The sequence below is a fragment of the Lepidothrix coronata genome, unplaced genomic scaffold, assembly GCF_001604755.1.
Source record: "Lepidothrix coronata isolate B3197 unplaced genomic scaffold, Lepidothrix_coronata-1.0 Scaffold87, whole genome shotgun sequence".
Lineage (NCBI taxonomy): Eukaryota > Metazoa > Chordata > Aves > Passeriformes > Pipridae > Lepidothrix > Lepidothrix coronata.
In genome coordinates, this window is record NW_016690267.1 from 143,109 (window position 1) to 157,415 (window position 14,307).

At 44.1% G+C, this 14,307-nt stretch overlaps 1 long non-coding RNA gene across 1 annotated transcript; it reads right to left on the reverse strand.

Annotated features, from left to right (window-relative positions):
• Window positions 1-438: 438 nt before the first annotated feature.
• LOC108500240 lies at window positions 439-3,817 on the reverse strand. The gene is made up of 3 exons (XR_001875794.1): window positions 3,717-3,817; window positions 2,852-2,965; window positions 439-604 (listed from the first exon to the last, which is right to left on the reverse strand). It is a non-coding gene; the product is annotated as an uncharacterized LOC108500240 (long non-coding RNA).
• Between the last annotated feature and the right edge of the window lie 10,490 nt (window positions 3,818-14,307).

Consider the following 14,307-nt stretch of genomic DNA (forward strand, 5'->3'; position numbering starts at 1 on the left):
TGACAGCAGAGCAGCCTGGGGAACCAAGGGTGATGATGGCATTGCTGTCAAGGGAGGGTTTGGGATGCATGAAACTTGCCTCCTGTTCTGAGTCTCTGGCATTGTCATCCCACCCCAATCCCACCACAATTTCCCTTGTTTCTTCTCTATGATGTGGAAAAAGTTGTTCACTGTCCTGTGTCCCTCATCCTTGGTACAGCAAAATTTGGTTTGCTTCCATCTCATTCTTTTTTTCCCCCAGTGTAATTGTTTAGGCTGGTGCTGATGTGCAGAGACATTGTTAAAATTTAAAGACTAGAAACCAAATTGTGCCAAGGATCACATATTTCCTTAACTTTGAGCCATTGCTGGAGGTGGCTCTGATCTTCCCCACCACCCACAAGATAGGTTTAACAACCTGTAGAATGGTTTTGCTTTTGTCACTTGTTATTTGCAGATCACTTCGTAACAAACCATGACGGCGAGAGGGAAATTCAGAAAAGATTTAGAAGACTCTGCTTGTTTTAAAGAAAACAAAATTTCACAGCTCCTCGCTCTGCTCTGTTATCCCTGTAGGCCAGAACCATCCTGGGTGAGGCTGCTCCAGTGAGGTCTTGTGGTTTTGCTAAGAACAACAGACATGGGATAATTACACAAATAGGTCCCGACCTCCAGCTCCCTCTGATCTCCCATTACATCGAAGTGGTTTGGATCAGGATCAGCACCATAACTCAGGCTGAAGTCCTCTCCATCAAGGTGAGGATGGGGTTTGTCCCTTCACTGTGTGACACTTGTGGTTCTGCAGGTATTTGGATAAGATGACACTTGGTAGGAGTTTTTGTTGTCTGAAATCACATGAAATCTTGGGAGCAATAAGGTGAAATCCCAAGCTCTCATTTATTATTTATTATTTATTAATAGCAGAAGAAAATGCTTAAGAAAAAAGATAATAGGTAGAAAATTGTTAGTAAAAGTTCTTATTATCATTCTTGTTTTGCCTGCTTAGGTTGTCTTTCCCTCAGGGCTGTCTCTGCTTAGCCATAAAAATACAGGTGTTGGATATAATTTTGGTGTTCAGGATTAAAATGGATATTTATTATGCAACTATAGGCCTGATCCAGATCCACTGAAGTCACCAAAGCCACAGATGTCACCAAATCCATTTGTAATTAATTTCTTTCTTGCATCCATGACACAACCTCCAGGTACAACCCAAGCTCTGGGTACTGAAGCTCCATCTGCTTCAAATTACGGATGGGCATTTTTCTTTTATTTGTATGTGAGTTCAAACAAACATCACAAGGACTTCTGCACCAAAACAAAATAATGAAGGAGGACTAAAAAGAGTGTGAGGAAGGTGAAAATAATTAATTAGGCTGAAAAGCAAAATCAATCATTCCCTTCCTTCTTGACATTTTAGAGGCTAGGTCTGTCAAAGTCTTCTGAAAAGAAAATGAAACCACCACTATGCTCCTAAAATCAATAGTTAGTAAGTGGCTTCAGCTTCATATTGTGAAGGATTTTTGGGAGACAGTGACTTCTTTGGCTCACATATAGACCCTACAAAGCATTTAGAGTGCCCCAGAAATTTTTACCTTCGTTAAGAAACCATATGCCCTTACTGGAGCACTTCTGTAAAACCGCGAGTAAAATGTAATGAGTTCAGCATTTTCATATCATTTTAATTTTCTTAGCTGATATTTGAGATAAAAGACAAAGCCTGCCTTGGTTTCAGTTCAGAGGACGTTCTGTTCTATGGCTTCACTTTTCTGAAATACTGATCAAAGCAGAGCTGTGAAATCTTACTATCCCATTGCTAACTGCACTGTTGACTTTGTGCATACTTCCAAAATCCCTGCTTCCCCTTAGACCTTTCGACCACCTTATTAAAAGGGAAAAAAAAGCAAGATATTTGCATTTGGTACTGTTCAGTACTTTCTCGCTAGAAACAGCCTTGCCAGGGAGGTGAAACACAATTTTCCTGTTCTATAATTAAAGGAATAAACCTTTTCCATGGTACCTCCAAGCTCGCTCTGCTCTGAAACATGTGTGGTATCATTTTGCCTACTGTGAGGGATGCAGTTCATTAACCTTGGAGACACCCCCCTCATCAAAGGAAGGAGGAAAACGTCTCACGAGTTTTCCCCTCAGATTCTCTGATTATATTAATCCCAGAATATCTGAACTTCATTTTCTTCCCATCTGGGACAAGAATCCAGCAGGGAGAAGTTCAGGGTACCCAAATGTTTCTGTAACTGTCTCAAATAACTTCATGCATTTCAGCTCAGCAGCTGTGTAACCAAGTGTGGAGTCGTGGGGCTCCCCATCAGGCTCAATTCATCCCCATCCCTGGGTTCTCCCGGGAGAGGGAACATTTAGGGGAGGCCTGAAGGGTCCTGGGACACCTCACCCATCACCTGTATGGAGATGCTTCCTGTCACATTTTTCCCAGTAGTTTTCTCCCTCCATAATTTAGATTTCAAATAAAGAAAGAAAGGAGACGTGGTGTTGGTGGAGTGACAGTGTCAGGCACAGCAAAGATGCAACTGTCTGTGAAAGTGTCTTCCAGGCAAGTTTCCAGTCAGGGAAGGGACCAGCTGGACCAGTTAGACAGTGGGTGGTTTGAGGTGACTCTAAAATGACTCTACTGCTCTTGGGGTGGTTTTCTGCAGTGGCCGTGGGGATTGCAGACCTACAGGAAGCCATAATTTTCATTTCAGCAAATTTAACATCCTGGGGACACCCTCATGGGTGGGGATGATGATTCAGGAGCTGGATGGCAGTGACAGAAAATACACATGAATGTTGTAGGGAGTCTAACACCTCAGATGGGGCATCTGTTCAAGAGCTTTGGGCACACGGGCACCCTCACCCATAGCAGGGGACTCGTCTACACACGTGTGCAGAGGGTGACTGGGGGAGCTGACACTGTGTTCAACTTGTTTCTGTGGTCTCTGAACATCAGCCTTGAAGTCAATCTTCTTTCCTGGAGGAAAAAATAGTAGTTTTGACATTCCAAGAAATCCCAAAGGGAAAAATACTGAAAATTAAATGGGTTGGTCTCCATCCAACTCACTTACTCATGGGAGATAAATGATTTCGTATGCTAATGACCATTCCCTCAAATCTCTGACATTTTCTTACAATGTACTTAAGTACAGTTTGTTTTGCTTTCTGTCTCCACAACAATTAGAAAGATTTATATTTTATTGCTCCAGTTATGTTTGCCAGGACCACACTTCCTTTCCTTTTTAAAGGCACAGTGATACTGTCTGGTACAAGGCATACAACAGAGCTTTCTGAACAGCTAAAATGAAAATAAACAAGGCTGAACTTATCTTGTGGAAGAGGGCAGACACTTTCTCTCGGCACAGCGAAGCCAATAAAGGCTTCTGGCTCTTTTCTCCTCGACAGATCAGTACACACAGAATCAGCAGCAGTTCATAAGCAAGACAACTCTGTCACCTTTTGTGATAACTTAAAATTAATTCCTCCTTCCAATGTGATTATGAAGGGCTAAAACCTGCCACCTTTCCAGGCGCTTCTGGTGGTACAGGCTGATTCCTTCAGTCCTACTGTTTGGCAAAGGGACGCATGTGGAGGAGGGACTCCTGTGTTGGTGCAAGCTGGTGGAGGAACAAAGTCCCACTGTGTCCAGGTAGCACAAACGATGATTGTTCCCAGTGACATCTTTCCCTGCCTCCTCCACCAGTCTCCCAGCCCTCTGGGTGACTCACATCCCATTGAAGAAGGCCCACGGGAGGAGGAGAACTTTCGTTTGTGGCCTCCCTGCTGCCTTTGCCAACCAGGATGCTGGTGTTAAATTAGCACTGCTGGGCTGAGACTGCAGGGAATGGAGCTGAGGTCACGATGTTTCAGCCTGGAAACCAGATAACCCAGGGCTGCAGTGGCACTCTGCCCACAGCCGTGTGAGGAGCCTTTTCCATTGCCCTGTGTCTGCCACGTCTGAGCAGCTCAGCACCACGAGAGGCGCTGAGCCCCCACGATGCTGCTGTGGCCCATTAGGACCCCACTGTCTGCCACTAATTACAGAATCACACAGAATCAGAGAATATGCTGAGTTGGAAGGGGCACATAAGGATCATCGAGTCCGACCCTTAGCCCTGCACAGGGCCATCACCAAGAGTCCCACCATGTGCCCCAGAGTATCATCCAAACGCTTCTTGAGCTCTGTCAGCCTTGGTGCTGTGCCCACTGCCCTGGGGAGCCTGTTCAGTGCCCAACCACCCTCTGGGGGAAGAACCTTTTCCTGAGATCCAACCTAACCCTGCCATGACACAACTTCAGGCCATTCCCTGGAATTCTATCACTGGTCTCCACAGAGAAGAGATCAGGTCCTGCCCCTCCTCTTCCCATCACAAGGAAGTTGTAACTGCAATGAGGTCTCCTCTCAGTCTGCTCCAGGCTGAACAGACCAAGTGCCCTCTGCTGCTCCTCACACGGCTTCCCCTCAAGGCCCTTCACCATCTTTGTTGCCCTGCTTTGGACTCTCTCTAAAGACTTCATATCTATGCTTTTATTATTTTATGCCCCATGTTGTTTCAAAGGCATCATCCCCTTCTGCTGGTGTGGCAGAGAGCAGGGTGGTCAAAGACGTCCTGATTCGCTGACCAGGCCTGTCTGCCCCAGCCGTGGGCAGTGACCGTGGGAGCCCTGCTGGTCCTCTGGAACACAGACCTCGTGAGGGGTGGCCGTGTGTGTGAATTGGCTTCACAGCTCAGCTCCAGCCAAAAGTGGGCTGCTAACAATGACCCCATGGCGGGTAGGACCCAGTCTTGTTTGCACAGACAGGGAGAATCCACTGATTGTGGCTTTCTTGGGAATCATTTGCAGTCCATGAGTAATGCGGACCACAAGATGAAAAAAAAATTAAAAAGGGAGTCTTAAAAACGAAAGGAGAAAAGACAGTGGAGTCACTGTTATGGACACCTTGAGCAACACCGTTACCAAAAGTCTCTGTTGAAATGTGCTCTACCAGTTTGGAAATGGAAAACCTGGCAAAACATTATGTCTCTAGATCCTTCTCTTTCAGGATTATCACCATCTGCATGGGTTTCATCAGAAAAAATTCAAAGTGGTAGTGACTGCAGTCTGTGACAAACCTTTCCCTTCTCATTTAAACAGGTTTAAGCACTGTCAGTAGTTGGGAAGCTGCATCATAGCTGGATGCAGTTCTTATCTTCTTAACTATCCCCTGTCTGAAATGTACATTATTTAGGCTAAGGAATGTGCATTGCATATCCTATATTATATGTTGTTTATCATAATTTTCTCTATGGTTTGTAATGATGGACTCAGACCCAGAAATTCAGGTTTGGATTCCTGGCCCCTTCCTTAGACTTCCTGTATAACCTTGGGAAAGTCTCCTTATGCTTCCATTTATCACTCAGTACTTTGGGAAAAGGAAATAGGAGCACAGGATACTCTTTTGTGGGATACAAAATCTTATTGCCAAAATTTGAATGAGAAAAAATGCCGATCACTTGCACAGCTGATGAAAGAGCAGAGGGATGCCATGAAGTATGTTCAAAACTTTAATAATTCCCAGTGGTTCTAAAGATATTTTGGTTTTCTCACCACTAGTCAGGCTTCCTCTGCCATTTGTTCCTGGTCTCTTCCAGCAATTCCTTGTGCAGTGCTCATCGCATTGTCTTCATCTGGTGCCAGCTGAAATATGCAGCCATAATAAAGATATTTTATTTCAAAGCTTCACTCTCTGCTCATGGCCAGAACGTCTGAGTATCTTCCACTGTGTTTCTGCTAATAATAATAATAACAAAAAAAGGCAAATTGAAGAAGTGTCCTCAGCTTGTGTTCAGTCTAAGCTCTGCTTATTTGAGATGGCTTAGGGAGGAGAGAGGATTTTATTGCTTGGATTCCACAGGTCAAGGTTGTTGGCAACACGTGCCCCATGGGCTTGACACAGAGTAGGCTCAGAGGTTTCCAGCCCCACTGGCACAACATGTGATGGTGACAGTCCCAAGTGATGTGGCTGTGGCTTCCGTTTCCCGTCCTCCCCCTTGGTGGGAGTGTGGCCAGGCCACCAATGCAGGCAGCATCACCATTCAACAGAACAATAAAGTCTGGGCTCCTATTCCCGAAGGGAAAATGTAAATTGTAAGATCTTTCCTAAAAATATGGATTATGAAAGTGCATCCATTTCTATTGTCTTGGTGAAACATTGTGTTAACTGAGCTTAATCAAACACACATTATTTGTCTCTGTGGATCAAATTCTCTGGCCTGTGTTACCCAGGTCAAACCAGATGATCTAATGGTCCCTTTGGCCTTAAAATTCCCTGAAACAATGAAACATGGGTTTCACTAATGGAGCTAGACATTTGGAAGAATGAACTACACATATCCTCATAATACATCTTTCAGATTCCTATGGCATTTGTCCATCTTTTTGCCAGACTGCAGCTTGTGGAGTGAGGCAGGGCCCTGATCTCTCTCCCTTGGGAACAAACTCCTGACCCAGTTTTGTCTATTGAAAGGCAGATGTCTGCACTTAAGAGTTGGACTTGTAGTCTCTTCCAACTCAGAATATTCTGGGATTCTGTAATTGTGACCTTCCAGTACCTGAAGAGAGTCTACAAAAAGATGGAGGGGGACTTTTTACAAGCACCTGGAGTGCCAGGTCAAGGGGGAATGGCTTCACACCGGCAGAAAGTAAATTTTAGATTAGATATTAGGAAGAAATTCTTCCCTGTGAGGGTGGTGAGGCCCTGGCACAGGTTGCTCAGAGAAGCTGTGGATGCCTGTTCCCTGGAAGTGTTCAAGGCCAGGTTGGATGGGGCTTGGAGCAACCTGGTCTGGTAAAAGATGTCCCTGCCCTAGATCATCTTTAAGGTCCCTTCCAACCCAGACCATTCTATGATAATTCTAGGATAAGATGATTCCTGGAAATACAATCCCTAGGTACCTACTTGCATCCAACGAAGCATTGCTGGCTTGTTTCATTTCCATAATTCTGTGGAACAAGACCCTTTATGCTTCTCTTGGTTCATCACTGAAGGGGGGAAGGAGAATGGAAGGTAGTAACAACTTGGCAGACATGGGGTTAAGTGTGAAGACATTCAGCAGTGAATGCCACCAGCAACAGATGGCACCAGGGGACACTGCAGCCATCACCTCAGAGAAGCCACGTTCCCATGAACCAAGCCTCTCTCTCCAACTCCATCCCTTCCTGACCTCCTTGCTTAATGCCTGGGGATGTGCACAGCCACTGTGGAGAGGGTTCCAGCCTCCGGGAGTCATCTAATTTGTGTGAAAGACCAAGGGGAAAACAAAAATAGGCTGCAGAAGGATCTCATTGCACAAACCAGCCCCCCTGCCCGGCCCGGGGCAGGCTGTGATTACAGACAATACCTTCCGTATTTCTCAGAGGGAAGCAATATATCCTTCCCAAGGCAGGCCCATGACAGCTGTCATGCTTTGTGGCTGCACTGGGTATGTGGTGATGTCACTTCAGAGAAGGAATCAAAGATTGGCTTCAGTTTGAGGAGGTTTAGTTGTTTTGGTGTTTTTCAAACTTTGCCTTCATTTACTTTTTGTTTTCTTTTTTTTTTTTTACATTCAAAATTCACACAGAGACGTTTCCAAACCCAATCTCTCTCCAAGAGCCTTCCCTCCCCATTCCCTCTCTCCCTGTTGTCCCGTGCTGGCGCCGGGCACTGGATCCTTACTGGGAAATGGGGAGGTCACACAGTTTACTGTCAGCCACAGAGACCTCTTTGGCCACTGTGTGAATCACTCTGGAGAGAGTCTCATTTTCTGCACCACCTCCTGAAATGTCAGAGAAAAATAAAACCCACTGTGTGACTGTAATGAGGCATATTCTGGTCTTGTTTATTTTGTAGGCAAACAGCCACTACCAGCAAGCAACGTTAGCTATAGGTTCCAAAAAAACCTCCTCTACCAAGGATATTGTATGTGAAGGAGAACTGCCAAATTCTCCAGGCTAGAATGTCTTTTTTTCCAGGGAATGGGCTTTTCTGGCACCTCTTGAGCAAGCCGGGGTCAGATGGCAATCAAGTGACTGATACAGAGACCCTGTGACAACGAGGTGAGTGTCACCACTGCAAGGGGGGAAATCAGATGTAAGATGAGTCCTGAATCTCTGCCCTGATCCCAAAAACCATTAATCTTCTCCTGAAGGAGGAACCATCCTCGTTTTGGCCTGGTGCCCAAGCCCATTCTGGCTTATCACTCAGCCAGGCCGGTCAGTCAACACCGGGAGTTTCCATCTCCGAGGATGGGCTGCAGGAAGCCAAAATCTGTCACTTCTTTCCTCTGCCTCATTAGATCCTGCCTTTCACAGGATGCTGAAATCAAGGTCCTGTGTGTTCAGGGACAGATAAATGGCTTCAGACCACCAAATAATGGAAATTCTAACAGAAGGGCCTGTCTGTGGGTCTGATGTTTTCGCACTCTCTGGTAAAACTTTACAAGGTGGTAAGTGCAGTAATTAAGAAAAAGTTTTATAAAAAAGCTCAATTAACTTCTTAAAAGGGCTCTTGGGTGCAAGTCTGTCATCATGAGCATGGTTTGCTGGACCTCAGCATTAGGGTCTTTAAATTGGGAAGAGCTTCGGATGGGGACAGCAGGAGTGCTGCAAAGGGAAGGCATCTCCCACATCACCTGTGGGGGCTGGAATGCTTTGGTAAATATATTTCTGTAATTTAGGCCCCAGCTTGTCAAAGTTTAGCCATCAAAACCCACCTGCAGCTTTCCAACTGAAATCGACCTGATCTCCAAAAAAATGAACACCCCTGAGTAGTTTTATTTAAGTTTCGTAGGACAAGGCTGAGAAGATTTGTTTAGGTGGATTCTGCTTCACCAGGTGATGAAGCATTTGACCCCAAATTAAATGATGTGAACATACCAGGTCTGAGCAAAGCATCTGCACCAGAGTCATGTTTCTGGCAGTGGAAATATATAAGAAAAATATATTTAAAAATGCATAAATACAGTGAAAATGTGTAATTCTACCTCTCTAAATCCTCTCACAGCCTCCAAAATTATTGCTTGCATGGGGTGATTATGTGTGTTTGGGAACTTTAATCTCCTTCTGTCGGCCTGATCTTGGCAGTATTGGAGGAATTTTGCTCCCTGTGATTTTGGTGATCCTGTGCTGTCCCCCAGCTATCAGGAGCAGAGATCTCCTCTGTGGTCTCTCCCCACTCCGTGAGATCATCGACACATTTGCACTTATGTTCCCAGATTACTAAAACACAGTCCTACCTTAATCAGCAAAGTGTCAGTTCTCACACTTGGGAATGACAATTGCAGTGGTAATTTTAAAGGTATTTCTCATCTGCAAGAAGCCAAGATATTTTAAAAATAACGACATCAAGGGAATATTTGGTTTAAAAATTTTAGCAGAAGGGGATGGCTATTTGTGAACTTTATGTTTCCTTTTAACTTCAGGTCCGTTTTCTGCTCTTTCAGGCAGAGTTTTCTGTGTAAGCAGTTGCTGTGTAACTCCTTTTCCTCTTCCCTGTAAATGCTGGGTACCTTATAGAGCAAGAAGCCACAATTGGGAATGCATTCAGAGACCATTAGTACAGGAAGTCGGGTCAAATCCAAAGAAACCATGAACCAGTAAGTTTGAAAACACCGTATGAATGGCCTTTTCATACCGCCGCTTTCAGGTGGAGTTTGTTTTTGGATTAAAGGAGTTTATTCAGGTATTCACAAATATCCCAGCTCTCTGAACTGGCTGGAATGTGGAAACCTCCAAGTCATAATCAATTGCCGTAAAAGGGATTGGCATGTTCTAACTAGGGAATAGAGGGATGAAAGAATCGTAATTAGGTGACACGCCTTCAAAATGGGATGAAAGACCAAAAACATCCTCAAAGACGCAAGAAAATATGAAAATCTCAAATCACCTCTTTCTTTATTTGCAATCAGGACGTTCCAAGTATGTTGGTTTCAGATGTTTCGTATGTACTGAAATCCCACATAATTTTTTTTTCTCCCTGTTGCCTTCTTGGCTGGGAATTAAAAAAAAAGGCACAACACAACTAAAATGTGACAGAGCGTTGTTCTCTTCCATCACAGGGGCTGCAGGAACTGCATCCTGAGCAATATAAAAATGCTCAGAGTGAAAGTTTGGATGGTTGAGGTGTGATGCCATTGAAAATACTGTCTTTGGCAAGGTGATGCTTGGAGGTACATCCACAATTTTTCCTTTTGGATACATGAAAGAGGGAAGCTGGTGACCTGAGTTCAGTGAAAGCAGGACTAGAAATCAAAGGAGAGGGAAACTAGAGTAGTTATCACCACAGGAGTCAAATATGGATGGAAAACATCCTTGGGAGAGGAGAAGTACAGTGTAGCATTTTTTTTCCTGCTAGGAGATGCATAGGGATTATATCCTTCCTCCCCACCTTCTTGAGCTTCCAGAAATGGCACCTTTTTGTGATCTGCAGGTGATGACCTTGATCTGGTTCAACAAAGATCTCAATATTTCCAGCACAAACTGCCTTTGGCTGTTTTCAGGGATAACCCAGGTCGTGTGTGCCAAGCGCTCTGGAGATGCAATTTGCAAGAGAGATGTTAATTATTGTCCCTGTGAAGCAGCTGAAAATGTGGATTTAGAGCCCACTTTCATGGTTGTGAACTAAACACAAAGTCAGTCGTTAGGATCAGCTTATTTCAAGCTTCAGCTGCTTTGTGCTGTTGTTAATTGGAAGCTATTGTTTCCCAGCTCAGTGTTAAAAGAAATAGAGGGTCATTGGGAACTGGCAAGTTTTCTGGAAATAAGTGAAACCTTCTTCCTTTCTCATACAGAGCCCACACTGTATGGTAGAGCCATAAACACCCATTATAAACAGCAAATATATGAGAGGAAAATCCACATTTTATACATCCTGAAGCACTTGAACCTCTGAGTTCTCTATATTTAGAGAAACATTCGGTATGGCCTCAGACATCCTTCAAAATAAAATCTACTCCCATTCCTATTACATAGTGGTAAGTATTTAGCACTTATTAACTAGTGCCTTAACTACCTTTTTTTCCTTCCCACTGTGGTCCTCCCCATCCCACATGGCACACACATGCTGCTAGACCTCGTTCTTCTAAAACACACAAAGTGTCCTTTTCCCCTCCCACAGGTGCACAGACATGGAAGGACTGGAGGTTTCAAGCATGGCCTTGAAACTTGTTTTTAATAAAGACTGGTAAGAAAGCAATATTTGAAAGGATATTATTGCTGAAATTACTAGAGCAGAGTAGGATGTGTGCATTTTTATGCAGTGTTTTCGCTCTGACCAACATGCTGACCCAAATTCCATTTTGGTTCTCATATCAACAATTGTTGGGTGCAGCCAGCCAACATTTTTTGATGGAGCAATTTTCTACCCACACTGGAATGCTGTCTAAATTATATATGAAATGCAGGAATTTGGGATAAATTTACAGCCTCCAAAAAGGCGAGATACCGAATTTTGGCTTTCCCACTTCTTTTTAATAATGGCAAGTCATTTTAATTTAGCACCATAGAAACATTTAATTTTGATTTTTCTTTCTTTGACTCATTTGGGTTGATCAGTCCATTATGTTTAATAACATATCATTTTTACATTATGTTACATGTTCCCTGGGCCAGCACTGGCACACGGGGTGGAAACTTGTCCCTTCCACTTCTCTGCATCCTTTGCCGTGCTTTCCATTAGCTCTGCGCTGCTGAAACCAACTCTGCCGCTCCCTTTGCTTGGGCTTTTCCAAAGAGTTCTCTTGGAGATGCTCTGCTGCACATTTCCAAGGCTGTTGTGTCCAGCTTGGCAGAAGCCAAGTGCTGCAATGGCAGCTGGTTCCTGAGCTGGATGTTTAAAATCGCCTCCATGAAGATGCTCAGTGCTCTCCCTCCTGGTTTCACTGCCGGAGCTGAGCTCACCATGGACCCTTTCGCCAGTGTTTGTACCCCAGCACTGTCTCAAACCCTCTCCTTGTGTAGGGTCCTACTTCAGTCCTACTTCAGTTCTTAATATTTATCTGGCAGCTCACTCCAATTTTACCAGTAGATTTTTAGTGTTTGCTGTGGGAATCATGTTGTCCAGCGTGCCCGCCCTCAAAATATTTAGATATCCAGAAAAAAAGCTGGAAGAGGAAAAAACCTCAAATCTCTTTACTGGTGATGAAATCTTTCCATACTGTGCCCTGACCTCCTTACAGTCTTTCCCCCCCTTTTTTTTGGAAAGCATCTAGTTTTCTGCCTAACCTCTGAGTGACTTGCCAGCTCTCCCAGTCCCATTTATTAACCCCTGAGAGAATAGCTGTGTTGAAAAGTCTAAGCTTTATTCTGAGGCTGCTCCTTTCTGAATTTCATCCATTGCTAAGTTTAGGAAATGCCACGACCAGCCTTTCCAGCCTTGCTGTCACCTCCTTCTCGGGTCAGTCGGCCAATGCTGCTCTGCCCAGGGAGGTGCGTGTTGGCATTTCCTGCTCCACAGGAAACTCTTCCTATTTCTGAAGCTCTTTTGCTCTCCCAGGAGCTCCAGTTTTGGGAGTTGTCGCCACATTCTGGGGAACTTCGATTCTATAACATTCTATAAATGGTCAGGTTGTACAAAGAACTTATTCAAGATAAAAAAACTGCGCTTAAATAGCAGCTTAGGTGGGATTAGGGAATACGTGATGGAAAACAAAGACGTGCATTTTGTCTCAGAAGGAAATAAAAATAAATTCCTGCCATGGTTGCCTGTGCACTGAGATCTCTTTAATGCTCTTGGATTTTGCACACTGATGGTGGCTGTGCAAGTCCTTGAAAGCAAGGGTTGAGACTGTGCTCATTTTAAGAGGAATTGGCAGAAATGACAATTTACTTGCTACAAGGAAGAGAAAAACAGAAAACAAAATTAAACAAAAAAGTTTCAGATATTGAGTAGGAGGGTAACATCATTTTCCATCTGCTCACGGTGCCCTCAGAGGGATTTGCAAGGGTTAAAAAAGGAACTGGTGGCTCAGAGCTCTGGAGTTTCTGGAAAATGAACTGGAGTAGGTGTGTTGGAAACTGCTCTAAATAATGGTAATATTTGCTGTTCTGGAGTATTTGTTGTGCTTCCTAAGACCTCTGGAGAAGGCAGCTGTCATTTCAGGGAGTTGGTAGTCAAGCACCTCTTTTCTCTGCTATAAAAATCACTTTGAGAACAGAAAACCAATTTGTTTTCCCACTATTCCCAGAAATCTTCTTGAGCTGTGTGGAATTAATAAAAGATCCCTTCTGACTCTTATTCCAACATCATTTTTTGAGATTAGGTTTTACTGAGCAAGGAAGGATAGTTGTGATTTGAATATTTAGAGAATCTCACCTTTGGTGAAGTGAAATCTTGCTGCTCTCATGGGCTTTATTTGGAAATGTGAAGAATGAAGAAAAGGAAGGTCACAAGGTGTGAGGAAAAAATGATCTGATATGGCGTTGTCAACAGGTTTAAAATACGTTCATGGGGCTCCTGTGATAATCTCAGGAAAAAAAAGAGACAAAAAGGCTCTAAACCACTTAAAGTGAGAAGAGAAAACGGATATGTTATAATTAAGGGCCAATCAGACCTCTGGAGCTGAATAAAAAGAAAGCAAGTAGATGAAGAGATAAGACAAGAAGTGGTTACACCTCTCCTTGATGACAGACACGTTCACTGCTGAGGGAGAGTGAAGGGTATATTGACTGGAAATAGTTTCATTTGGGAGACACGTTCCTCTCCTCTCTACCTTTTCTAAAATTTGGGTATTGCAATGGAGCTCCCCTACTCTCTGTCATTTAATTTTAAGAAATCATGACTAGCCTCAAAAACTAGGACTGGGGGAATGTTTGTTGGTGGAGCAGGGAATGCATTATGACCAGTAAATGAATCACAGAATGGTTTGGGTTGAAAGGGATTTTAAAACTTATCCTGTTCCACTCCCTGCCATGTGCAGGGAGACCTCTAACTAGACCAGGTTGCTCCAAACTCCATCCAACCTGGCCTTGGACACTTCCAGGGATGGGGCAGCCACAGCTTCTCTGGGCAACCTGTGCCAGGGCATCACCACCCTCACAGTACACAGGGTGCAAAGTTTGCAGGTTAAAGGACATCTCAGACATCTTGCAAAGAACTGGTTAAGGAGGTGTTGGATCCCTGAGGGTGGAAGGAGGAAGCAGTTTGGTAAAGGCAACGTTATCCCCTGCTCAACATCAGCAAAGGGGACACCCACTTCTTGTGTGATGGGAACCATGTCCTTCCTTGCTCCAGACACAAATTTGTGGCACAGTTGTAGCATTTGGGTGTATATACAGAGCAGGAGACACCTATAATGTGAA